Source organism: Rhincodon typus, chromosome 43, assembly GCF_021869965.1.
Source record: "Rhincodon typus isolate 14 chromosome 43, sRhiTyp1.1, whole genome shotgun sequence".
Taxonomy (NCBI): Eukaryota; Metazoa; Chordata; class Chondrichthyes; order Orectolobiformes; family Rhincodontidae; genus Rhincodon; species Rhincodon typus.
This window is the reverse complement of record NC_063374.1, coordinates 8,671,815-8,682,861: the sequence shown is the minus strand read 5'-3', so window position 1 is coordinate 8,682,861 and position 11,047 is coordinate 8,671,815.

The window sequence follows — 11,047 nt, the reverse complement described above, 5'->3', positions numbered from 1 at the left end:
CAGAGTCCTCAAACCTTCCTCATATGTTAAGCTTTTCATTCCTGGGACCATTCTTGTGAACATCAGGAAGCAATGTTTCGCACTTGGAAGGACTGCAGTATAGACTCACCAGAAATGATACCAGTACTCTAAGGATCAAAGTACGAGGAGAAAATCAAATGAACCGACCAGGTCTTTCTGGGGTGAAATTAGGAATCACTTTTACACAGGGCGAATTTTGGAAATCACTTCTGCAAATAGCAACCAATGCTTAATCAATTGCATATTTCAGATCTGAGTTTGATAGATTTTTGATTAGCAAAGATATGAAGGGATGTGACGCAAAGGCGGGTTTATGGAGTTAGGTTACAGAACAGCCACGATTTCACCGAATGACAGAACAGGCTCATTGGGGCTGAATAGCCACCTCCTGTTCCCATGCTTCGAGCTCAGGTCCTTTTAATAATGCGTGAGCAGGTGGAGAGGCCTTAAAGATAAATCTAGGGTTGGTGGCTTTCCTCCAGACAGTCACTGAAAATAAATGTTTGGGAAACAATGTTGAATTAGTTAAGCTGTGTGGTTAGACCACAGCTGGAGAACTGCATGCAATTCTGGCCATCCCTTTAGGGGGTGTATATTCAAGTTGAGAAGAGAAAGTTTTAAAAGGGACCTAAAAGACAACGTTTTCTCTAAGAGGGTGGTTTGTATGCCAGAGGAACAGACAGATGTAGGTACAGTTACAACATTTAAAAGACATTTGGACCGATACATGAATAGGAAAGGTTTAGAGGGATAAGGGACAAACACAGGCAAGTGGGATTAGTTTAGTTTGGGAAAATTGGTCGAGTTGGACCAAAGGGTCTGTTTCTGTGCTGTATGACTCTCTAATAATATGGGCAAAAGATTCATGAGAATTTCAAGAATGAAGAGTTCAGTATATTTTGGGCTGGAATAGGAAGGATTGAAAATGTAATAAAGATCTTGATGAAGGATTTTGACAGTCTTCGTGCAGAGAAGGTTACTTAAATGGCTGGTGAATTTGTAATGAAGGACCTGAGACTGAGAGCCAGTACTGGAAGTGGGTGGTTAGAAGGTGATTTTATACAGAACAATTAGAAAATTAAATGTTGCACCACCAGAGGCAGAGACTGGACCATTGTCTAAAATGCAACTGAGCACAGTTTTGAAACCAAAAGGTAAAACTCCAGTAAAAAAACTAGCAAGGATGCAAAGGGCAGAGTAACTGCTTTATGTCCTGGCATCTCAGGGCAATTATAGTTAAGTAAAGAGTTGGGCTGGCAATGGTGTTATGATGCCAGGTGATGGTCACACAGATTAAATCAGTTCCGAGTGTGAGACCTAGCTTGATAGATCGTAGGTTTTATTTTTCTTGTTGTTTAGATCAGACACTGTACACATTCACAAGAGGCAACCAGTGTACTTTCAGCAAAAAAAAGGTTTATCATATTAAAAGAAAAATAACTATATTATGATACACAAGGACTGTTTGAAATGAGTTCATTACAAATATCAGGAAGATTTAACCCTTTTCCCCAACCACAACAATTTTACATGCACTCCAACCAGCCTCTCCATGTTAAAACTCCTTGTTCAGCTGACAGGTCTGTAACTAATTTCCATTTTGGCACAATTTTGTGCATTTAGTCAATGTTTTTTCTCCATTTAATGTCTCTCGCTGAGGTGTTTAAACAAGCTGCTAACTCAGCTCACTATTACTACCAGACATAGGTTCCTTAAACACTTATCCGCAACAGCCTCGTCGGACAATTTCTGCCCTGATACCTTCACAGCCTTATGCTTCTAAAGTTTTGATCTAAGCAACCCAGAACTTCTCCCCAGTCTTGGCTAGTTTGGATCTGCTACCAAAGTCTCCTCTGCTGTTATCAACCCTTTCTATCTGAATGAAACTGTGTTTGGGCATGTCTGTCTCTCTCTTGCTCGATCTGTGTGGATTGTAAGATTCAAAACAGAAAAATCCTTAGCATGCAGTTATCTCTCTGGGGGGAGTTACTGGCCTTTCAGCTAAAATCACATGATATATTGGAATACTGTCTCTAGTTCACTGTTTAAAATGACTTTCTGCCTCCATAAAAAAGAAATCAGACTTACACAAAGCTGAAAACGAAAATCCATTCATTCTCCACCTTAGAACTAAGTTTCTAAACAATAATAATGTATTTTGTGCCTTAATTGCAGTGGCAATGTGTGCTGTCATCTCAGCTCCTTCAATCACTTGGTTTTGTAAGAGGTCTTGTGTACACCTTTAGTGTAAAGTATATTATGAATGGGATTACTCAAGTAAGTCTGCAGCAGAGAGATTAATTTGGACTTCTTGCCTTTGCACATATTCAGAACATCTGTGTGCCAGATAATGGTTACATAAAGCTGGTGTTGAATATCTCAGCCTTGTCACTTGTCCAGATAACAATTTAGGCATGGTAGATGGTATTAATGATGCCTATTAGTGGGAACTATTTATGTAAATGGTTTCTTGAGATGCGGGAACACTAGCTGGGTCAGCATTTATTTCTCAATCCTAATCACCCTTTAGAAGATGTTGATGAGCTGCCTTCTTGCAGTCTGTGTGGTGTAGGTGCACTCACAGTGTTGTCAGGGAGGGAGTTCCAGGATTTTGACGCCGTGAGAGCGAAATTACTGCCGATATAGCTCCAAGTGAAGATAGTGAGCAGTCTGGAGGAGTGGTGTTCCCATGCATCTATTGGTCTTGCCCTTCTTAGTGGTGGAAGTCATGGGTTTGGAAGGCGTTGTCAGAAGAGCCTTGGTGAGTTGCTGTAGTGCATCTAGCAGACGGTACACGTTGCTGATACCATGAGTCAGTGGAGGGAATGTTGAAGGTTTCAGATGGGGTGCGAATCAAGAGAGCTGCCTTGTTCTGTACAGTGTTGAGCCTTGAGTGTAGTTGGAGCTGTAATGGTGAACTACTAAGTAGTTTCAAACGGCTTAACATAGTTAAAGGAGTTCTGATGAATGATCTCTAACCAAATTAGCAAATCACTTTAATAAAAACCAAAAGAACTGCGGATGCTGTAAATCAGGAATGAAAACAAAGTTGCTGGAAAAGCTCAGCAGGTCTGGCAGTATCTGTGGAGGAGAAAACAGAGTTAACGTTTCGGGTCCGGTGACCCTTCCTCAGTTCTGAAATGTTAACTCTGTTTTCTCGTTCACAGATGCTGCCAGACCTGCTGAGCTTTTCCAGCAACTTTGTTTTTGTAGCAAATCACCTTCTCTCAGTTTAAAATGCACAATTTCACTAATTGAAGGCTGCCGATTTACAACAATGTGAGTTTATGCAATGCCTTAAACCTGGACAAATATCCCATGGTGCCTCATGTTGTACGAGAAGATTTATAAGGATGTTGGCAGGGTTGAAGGATTTGAGCTACAGGGAGAGGCTGAATAGACTGGGGCTATTTTCCATGGAGCGCTGAAGGCTGAGGGGTGACCTTATAGAGGTTTGTAAAATCATGAGGGGCATGGATAGGGTGAATAGACAAGGTCTTTTCCCCACTGTAGCTGAAAAGGAGCAATCTCCTGGAACAATCTGGTGATAGATAGCATAGCATGGGCAGAGTTAAGAGAGAACAGAAAGATAGAGAACTATAGAAGGGTAGAGAGGTATGTGGAGTAGATCAACTGGCATAAGCTGATAGACTTTATGAAATAGTCTTTCAGTAACATAACAGTAAAAGGAGAGACCAATTTATCTCTGAATATCTTGAATTGTAGTTTTTAATCTTAATATGCAATAATGTCAGAAAGAAGCTTGATCTTGAAGACAGTTCATTGGATCATAGAATCCCTGTGGTGTGGAAGCAGGCCATTCAGCCCTTAGAGTCCACACCAACCCTCCAAAGGGCATCCCACCCCCACCCCCATACCATGTCCCTACAACTCTGCACTTTGCATGGCCACTCCACCCTAACCTGCATGTCTTTGGACTGTGGGAGGAAACTGGAGCACCTGGAGGAAACCCATGCAAGCACAGGGAGAATGTGCAAACTCCACACAGACAGTAGCCTGAGGGTGGAATCGAACCCGGGTCCCTGGCTCTTGTGAGGCAGCAGTGCTAACCGCTGAGCTACCATGCCACCCCTTTAGGGGCCCAAACAGCTCGATCAGTATTGCTGCTGCCGAGCCACTCTTGGTGGTGGACATTGAAACCCCCACCCAGAGTACATTTTGTGCCCTTGCCATCCTCAGTGCTTCCTCTAAGTGTTGTTTAACATGGAGGAGGTACTGATTCATCAGCTGAGGGAGGACGGTATGTGGTAATCAGCAGGAGGTTTCCTTACCCATGTCTAACCTGAAGCCATGAGACTTTATGGGGTCCAGAGTCAATGTTGAGGACTCCCAGAGCAACACCCTCCCGACTGTATACCACTGTGCCACCCCTTCTGCTGGGTCTGTGCCACCGGTGGGACAGGACATATCCAGCGATGGTGATGGTGGTGTCTGGGACATTGTAAGGTATGATTCTGTGAGTATGACTATATCAGGCTGTTGCTTGACTAGTCTGTGAGACAGCTCTCCCAATTGTGGCACTAACCACCAGATGTTAGTGAGGAGGACTTTGCAGGGTCAACAGGGCTGTTTCTGCCGTTGCCTTTTCTGGTGCCTAGGTCGATGCCAGGTGATCTGTCCAGTTTCACTTCTTTGGGACTTTGTAGCAATTGGCAGGCCATTTCAGAGGGTAATTGAGAGTTAACCACATTGCTGTGGGTCTGGAGTCACGTGTAGGCCAGACCAGTGGCAGACAGTGGCATATTTCCTCCCCTGAAGGGCATTAGTGAGCCAGATGGGTTTTTCTGACAATTGGCAATGATTTCATGGTGATCAGTAGATTCTTAATTCCAGACTTTTTTTAAAATTGAATTCAAATTCCACCATCGAACCCAGGTCCCCAGAACATTAGCTGGGTTTCTGGATTAATAGTCTAGTGATAATACCACTAGGCCATCGCCAACCCTGGTGGGTTTTTTTTCTATTCATTTTGTGGGATGTGGGCGTTGCTGGCTGGCCAGCATTTCTTGCCCATCCCTAGTTGCCCCTTGAGAAGGTGGTGGTGAGCTGCCTTCTTGAACCGCTGCATTCTTCCTGCTGTGGGTTGACGTACAATGCTGTTAGGGAGGGAATTCCAGAATTTTGACCCAGCGACGGTGAAGGAACGGTGATATATTTCCAAGTCAGGATGGTGAATGGCTTGGAGGGGAACTTGGAGGTGATGGTGTTCCCATGTATCTGCTGCCTCTTGTCCTTCTACATGGAAGTGGTCATGGGTATGGAAGGTGCTATCTGAGGATCTTTGGTGAGTTTTGGTGTGTGTATGGAAGGAGCTGCCAGAGGAAGTGGTGGAGGCTGGTACAATTACAACATTTAAAAGACATCTGGATGCGTATGTGAATAGGAAGGGTTTAGATGGATATGGGCCAAATGCTGGCAAATGGGACTAAGTCAGATTGGGATGCCTGGTTGGTGCAGATGAGTTGGAACGAAGGGTCTGTTTCTGTGCTGTATCACTCTATTACTCTATAACTTGAGTTTATGACCCAGGCTGACTATTCAGTATAGTACTGAAGGTATGCTGTCTGTTAGAAGTGGCCACCTCTTAAGTAAGGCATTAAACCAAGGGCCCATCCACCCTCTCAGGTGAATAATGAAAGAATCCATGACATTATCTTGCAGAGTAAACGTATCCTGGGACCAATGCTTAACCCTCCACCAACATTCACTATCAAATGACTATCTGGGTCAATAAAACATCGCTGTAAGTGGGAGTTTCCTGTGTGCAAATCCGCTGCTTCATTAGCTACCTTACAAGAATAACTGCACGTCAACAAAGTACATAATTGGCTGCAGAGCAATTTGGGACATCCAGAGGTCGTGACTGGTGCTATCTAAATTGTGAACCTTTCTATTTCTGGCCTGTGCATCTAATTTGTTAATTTTCTGCCATCTGTGATATGGTCACCACTGTCAGGCACTAGTCTTTTCCCTCCTAACTCTGGCAAGTGAGACCATTGCATCTGTGGTTTCACTCACTCAGCCAAGCTACTCGTGTTCACTTTCACTCTCACAACAGGGCCCCAAGCATTCCTCCTCTTTGTGAGGGCAGGTTGACTGAAACTGAGAGATAGTGGGAACTTCCGATGCTGGAGTCTGAGATAACAAGGTGTGGAGCTGGAGGAACACAGCAGGCCAAGCAGCATCAGAGGAGCAGGAAAGCTGACGTTTCGGATCTCGACCCTTCTTCAGAAAAGGAGGGTCCAGACCCGAAATGTCAGCTTTCCTGCTCCTCTGATGCTGCCTGGCCTGACTGAGGCTACTGTGTACACCGGTCACTGGATATAACATGGACAGGTTGGAGGCTGAGCCAACACTGGCGATGCACCCTAACCTGATATTACCAAACCCAATGCTGTTCCAAACAGGTTTCAGGAATAACTTCTTCCTCCGGTCTGAGCATTGTCTGTGGTGACTTCACTTCACTGACCCATGCTGCTGCCTTTCTCCTGCCCTCCAATCCTCCTTCATTTAAGAGGGAGTTTTCACTCACTTTTTTCTGTTCTCCATCCACTTCTCTCATGCAGCAGTGGCACAGTGGCTCAGTGGTTAGCACTGCTGCCTCACAGTGCCAGGGACCTAGGTTCAATTCCACCCTCGGGTGACTGTCTGTGTGGAGTTTGCACGTTCTCCCCATGTCTGTGTGGATTTCCTCCCACAGGACAAAAATGTGCAGGTTAGGTGCAATGGCCATGCTAAATTGTCCACAGTGTTCAGGGATGTGTAGATTAGGTGGGTTATAGAGGATGTGTCTGGGTGGGACATCTGAGGGTTAGTGTGGACTTGTTGGGCCGAAGGGCCTGTTTCCACACTGTAGGGATTCTGTGAGACTTCCATTTTACCCAAGCTCTGGAGAAAAGACTCGTCCATCCCTAGGCTTTGGATTGGTCTTTTACCCATAACATTAACTAGTCGCTCACGTTAAATCCTTGCCGTGTTCGGACAGTACGTTCTGTTTCGGTCAGCTCTCCGCCTAACCAGCCGAGGGAACCCTGCAGCCCAATGGTATCAATGTGGATTTCACAAGTTTCAAAATCTCCCCTCCCCCCACCGCATCCCAAAACCAGTCCAACTCGTCCCTGCCTCCCTAACCTGTTCTTCCTCCCACCTATCCCCTCCTCCCACCCCAAGCCGCACCTCCATCTCCTACCGACCAACCTCATCCCGCCCCCTTGACCTGTCCGTCCTCCCTGGACTGACCTATCCCCTTCCTAACTCCCTACCTACCTACACTCACCTTTCCTGGCCCCATCCCCGCCTCTTCGACCTGTTTGTTTCCTCTCCACCTATCCTCTCCTCTATCCCTCTTCTATCCGCCTCCCACTCTCTCCCTATTTATTTCAAAACCCCCTTCCCCTCCCCCTTTTCTGATGAAGGGTCTAGGCCCGAAACGTCAGCCTCTCTGCTCCTATGATGCTGCTTGGCCTGCTGTGTTCATCCAGCCCTGCACCTTGTTGTCTCGGATTCTCCAGCATCTGCAGTTCCTACTATCTCTGATCACTTCTCCGTCTGTGAGCTATGGCCGGTCACAAGATGGCCGCCATGCCTGCTGCCACAACAAGACGAACTCACTTACGTCAGGGGGTGCATGAAAAGTTCCACTGTGATTGGATTTGGCGTGGCAGAATGGTAAGAAGCAGAACAATTATTGTTTGCGCTCCTGAGTTTGCAAAGTCTAAGGAGTAAACAGAACGATTGAGATGTGGCAACGCACAAAGACAGTTATCAGTATTTACTGATGATTATTAGAGTCAGGCCTGCCTTGTAACCACGGAAACCCATAAGGTTTCAAGCACAGACCCCAGTGCTCAATATAACCTTTCGGATATTAATAACCACGGCGGTTGCAGGTTGTTAGGCAAACATGGAGCATGAACAACATTTTTGCTCTGTAGCTTTAATCACATTACCTGTCAGTGCAGGGATCACCTCATCTTCGACTGAGCTTTCAACTTCCCCTAACATCACTCTCTCACCAACCTCTGTACTCTATCCCTCATTCTACATCTGTGAGGTGTCGTATGGGCATACATGCCAAACCACTGCCAGAGTGTATCTCTTCTTGTAAATTCTTCTTGTCCTGAGTGGGATCTACAGGGCCTGCTTGGTCTGAAGCAGTAGTTGAAAATCAACAATCATCGATTGTTAAGCAAGATGTAGTTTATTGCAAGACAGCAGCTATTGATAATGCAACTGGTACCAGTTGCATTAGTAAGATTGACCTGGTTACTGCAACTACTGGGAGACACAAGATAACAGCTTTATCTCCTTCGAGATCTTAGGATGACCCCAACTAAGTCCTTAGGACATCATCAGATTGGGTGGAGCCTTTTACAGTCTCAAGCAATAACCCATAGAGTCAAAGAGACATAGAGACATACAGCACAGAAACAGACCCTTCGGTCCAACTCGTCCATGCTGACCAGATATCCTAAATTAATCTAGTCCCATTTGCCAGCATTTGGCCCATATCCCTCTAAACCCTTCCTATTCATATACCCATTCAGATGCCTTTTAAATGTTGTCATTATACCAGCCTCCTCCACTTCCTCTGGCTGCTCATCCCATACACGCACCACTGTCTGTGTGAAAAAATTGTCCCTTAGGTCCCTTTTAAATCTTTCCCTTCTCACCTTAAACCTATGCCCCTCTACTTTTGGACACCCCCAACCCGGGGAAAAGACCTTGTCTATTCACCCTATCCATGCCCCTCATGATTTTATAAACCTCTATAAGGTCACCCCTCAGCCTCCAATGGTCCAGAGAAAACAGCCCCAGCCTATTCAGCCTCTCCCTATAGCTCAAACCCTCCAACCTTGGCAACATCCTTGTAAATCTTTTCTGAACCCTTTCAAGTTTCACAACATCTTTTCTGTAGCAGGGAGACCAGAACTGAACGCAGTATTCCAAAAGTGGCTTAACCCCCAATGTCCTGTACAACCGCAACATGACCCTTCCAACTCCTATACCCAACACACTGACAAATAAAGGCAAGCGTACTGAATGCCCTCTTCACTATCCTATCTACCTGCAACTCCACTTTCAATGAACTATGAACCTGTACCCCAAGGTCTATTTATTCAGCACCATTCCCCAGGACCTTACCATTAAGTGTATAAGTCCTGCCCTGATTTGCCTTTCCAAAATGCAGCACCTCACATTTATCTAAATTTAACTCCACCTGCCACTCCTCGGCCCATTGGTCCATCTGATCAAGGTCCCGTTGTACTCTGAGGTAACCTTCTCCGCTGTCCACTACATCTCCAATTTTAGTGTCATCTGCAAACTTACTAACCATGCCTCCTATATTCACATCCAAATCATTTATATCAATGACAAAAAGCAGTGGACCCAGCACCGATCCTTGTGGCACACCGCTGGTCACAGGCTTTCAGTCTAACAAGAAACCCTCCACCACCACCCTCTGTCTTCTACCTTTGAGTTAGTTCTGTATCCAAATACTTAGTTCTCCCTGTATTTCATGTGATCTAATCTTGCTAACCAGTCCATCATGAGGAACCTTGTCAAACGCCTTACTGAAGTCCATGTAGATCACATCCACCACTCTGCCCTCATGAATCCTCTTCGTTACTTCTTCAAAAAACTCAATCAAGTTAGTGAGACACAATTTCCCACACACCAAGCCATGTTGACAATCCCAGTTGATCCTTGCCTTTCCAAATACATGTAAGTTCTGTTCCTCAGGATTCTCTCCAACAACTTGCCCACTGATGTCAGGCTCCTTGGTCCGTAGTTCCCTGGATTTTCCTTACCACCTTTCTTAAATAGTGGCACAACATTAGCCAATCGGCAGTCTTCCAGCACTTCACTTGTGGCTATCGATGATACAAATATCTCAGCAAAGGGCCCAGCAATCACTTCCCTAGCTTCCCACAGAGTTTTAGGGTCTGGTCCTGATCTGGTCCTGGGGATTTACCCACGTTTATGCGTTTTAAGATGTCCAGCACCTCCTCCTCTGTAATATGAACAATTTTCAAGTTGTTGCTATTTATTTCTCCCTGTTCTATATCCTCCATATCCTTCTCCACAGTAAACACTGATGCAAAATAATTGTTTAGTGTCTCCCCCATCTCCTGCAGTTCCACACATATGCGGCCTTGCTGGCCTTTAAGGGCCCTATTCTCTCCCTAGTTACCCTTTGTGTCCTTAATGTATTTGTAGTATTCTTTTGGATTCTCCTTAACTCGATTTGCTGAAGCTATCTCATGTTCCCTTTTTGCCTCCTGATTTCCCTCTTAAGTATACTTCTATTGCCTTTATACTCTACTAGGGATCCCTGCTGTCTACACCTGACATTTGCTTCCTTCTTTTTCTTGACCAAAGCCACAATTTCGCTAGTCATTCAAGATTCAGTCTCTCAGAACCGTGTTTTCCTAGGGAAGAGGAGACCAAAACTGGAGGGCATATGTTTAAGGTGAAAGGGGAAAGATTTAACAGCATCATGTTAAATTAACATGGCTTCCGATTCCTTTAAATGATATCAAGCTCGATGGCCTCATTTTCAAGTCATACAGCAAGTCAATTAGAGTTTTCTGATCTTGGATCTTTAATATCTACCTTGAAAATGGAGATCTGCGGACCTCATATTAATGTCTTTTTAGTTAATTTGCTCCTGGGACATGGGTATCTTGGCCGTCCCTAGCTGCCCTTGAACTGAGTGCCTTGCTAGGCCATTTCAGAGGGCAGTCAAGAGTCAACCACGCTTCTACGGGTCTGGAGACACACGTAGGCCAGACCAGGTGAGGATGGCAGATTTCCTTCCCTGACGGAATTTCCTCTAATGGTGCAAACGTTTGGTGGACAACTCTGGAGTGCCAGCTGAGAGATGGGCAGACGTCTCTGGAGTGAACGCGACTCCAGTCTGGTGCGTTACCTATGGATGAGGAGGGGAATTGGGAACGGCCACATCTAGCCCATGAGAACTGCACTGCGACCTACCTTCCTC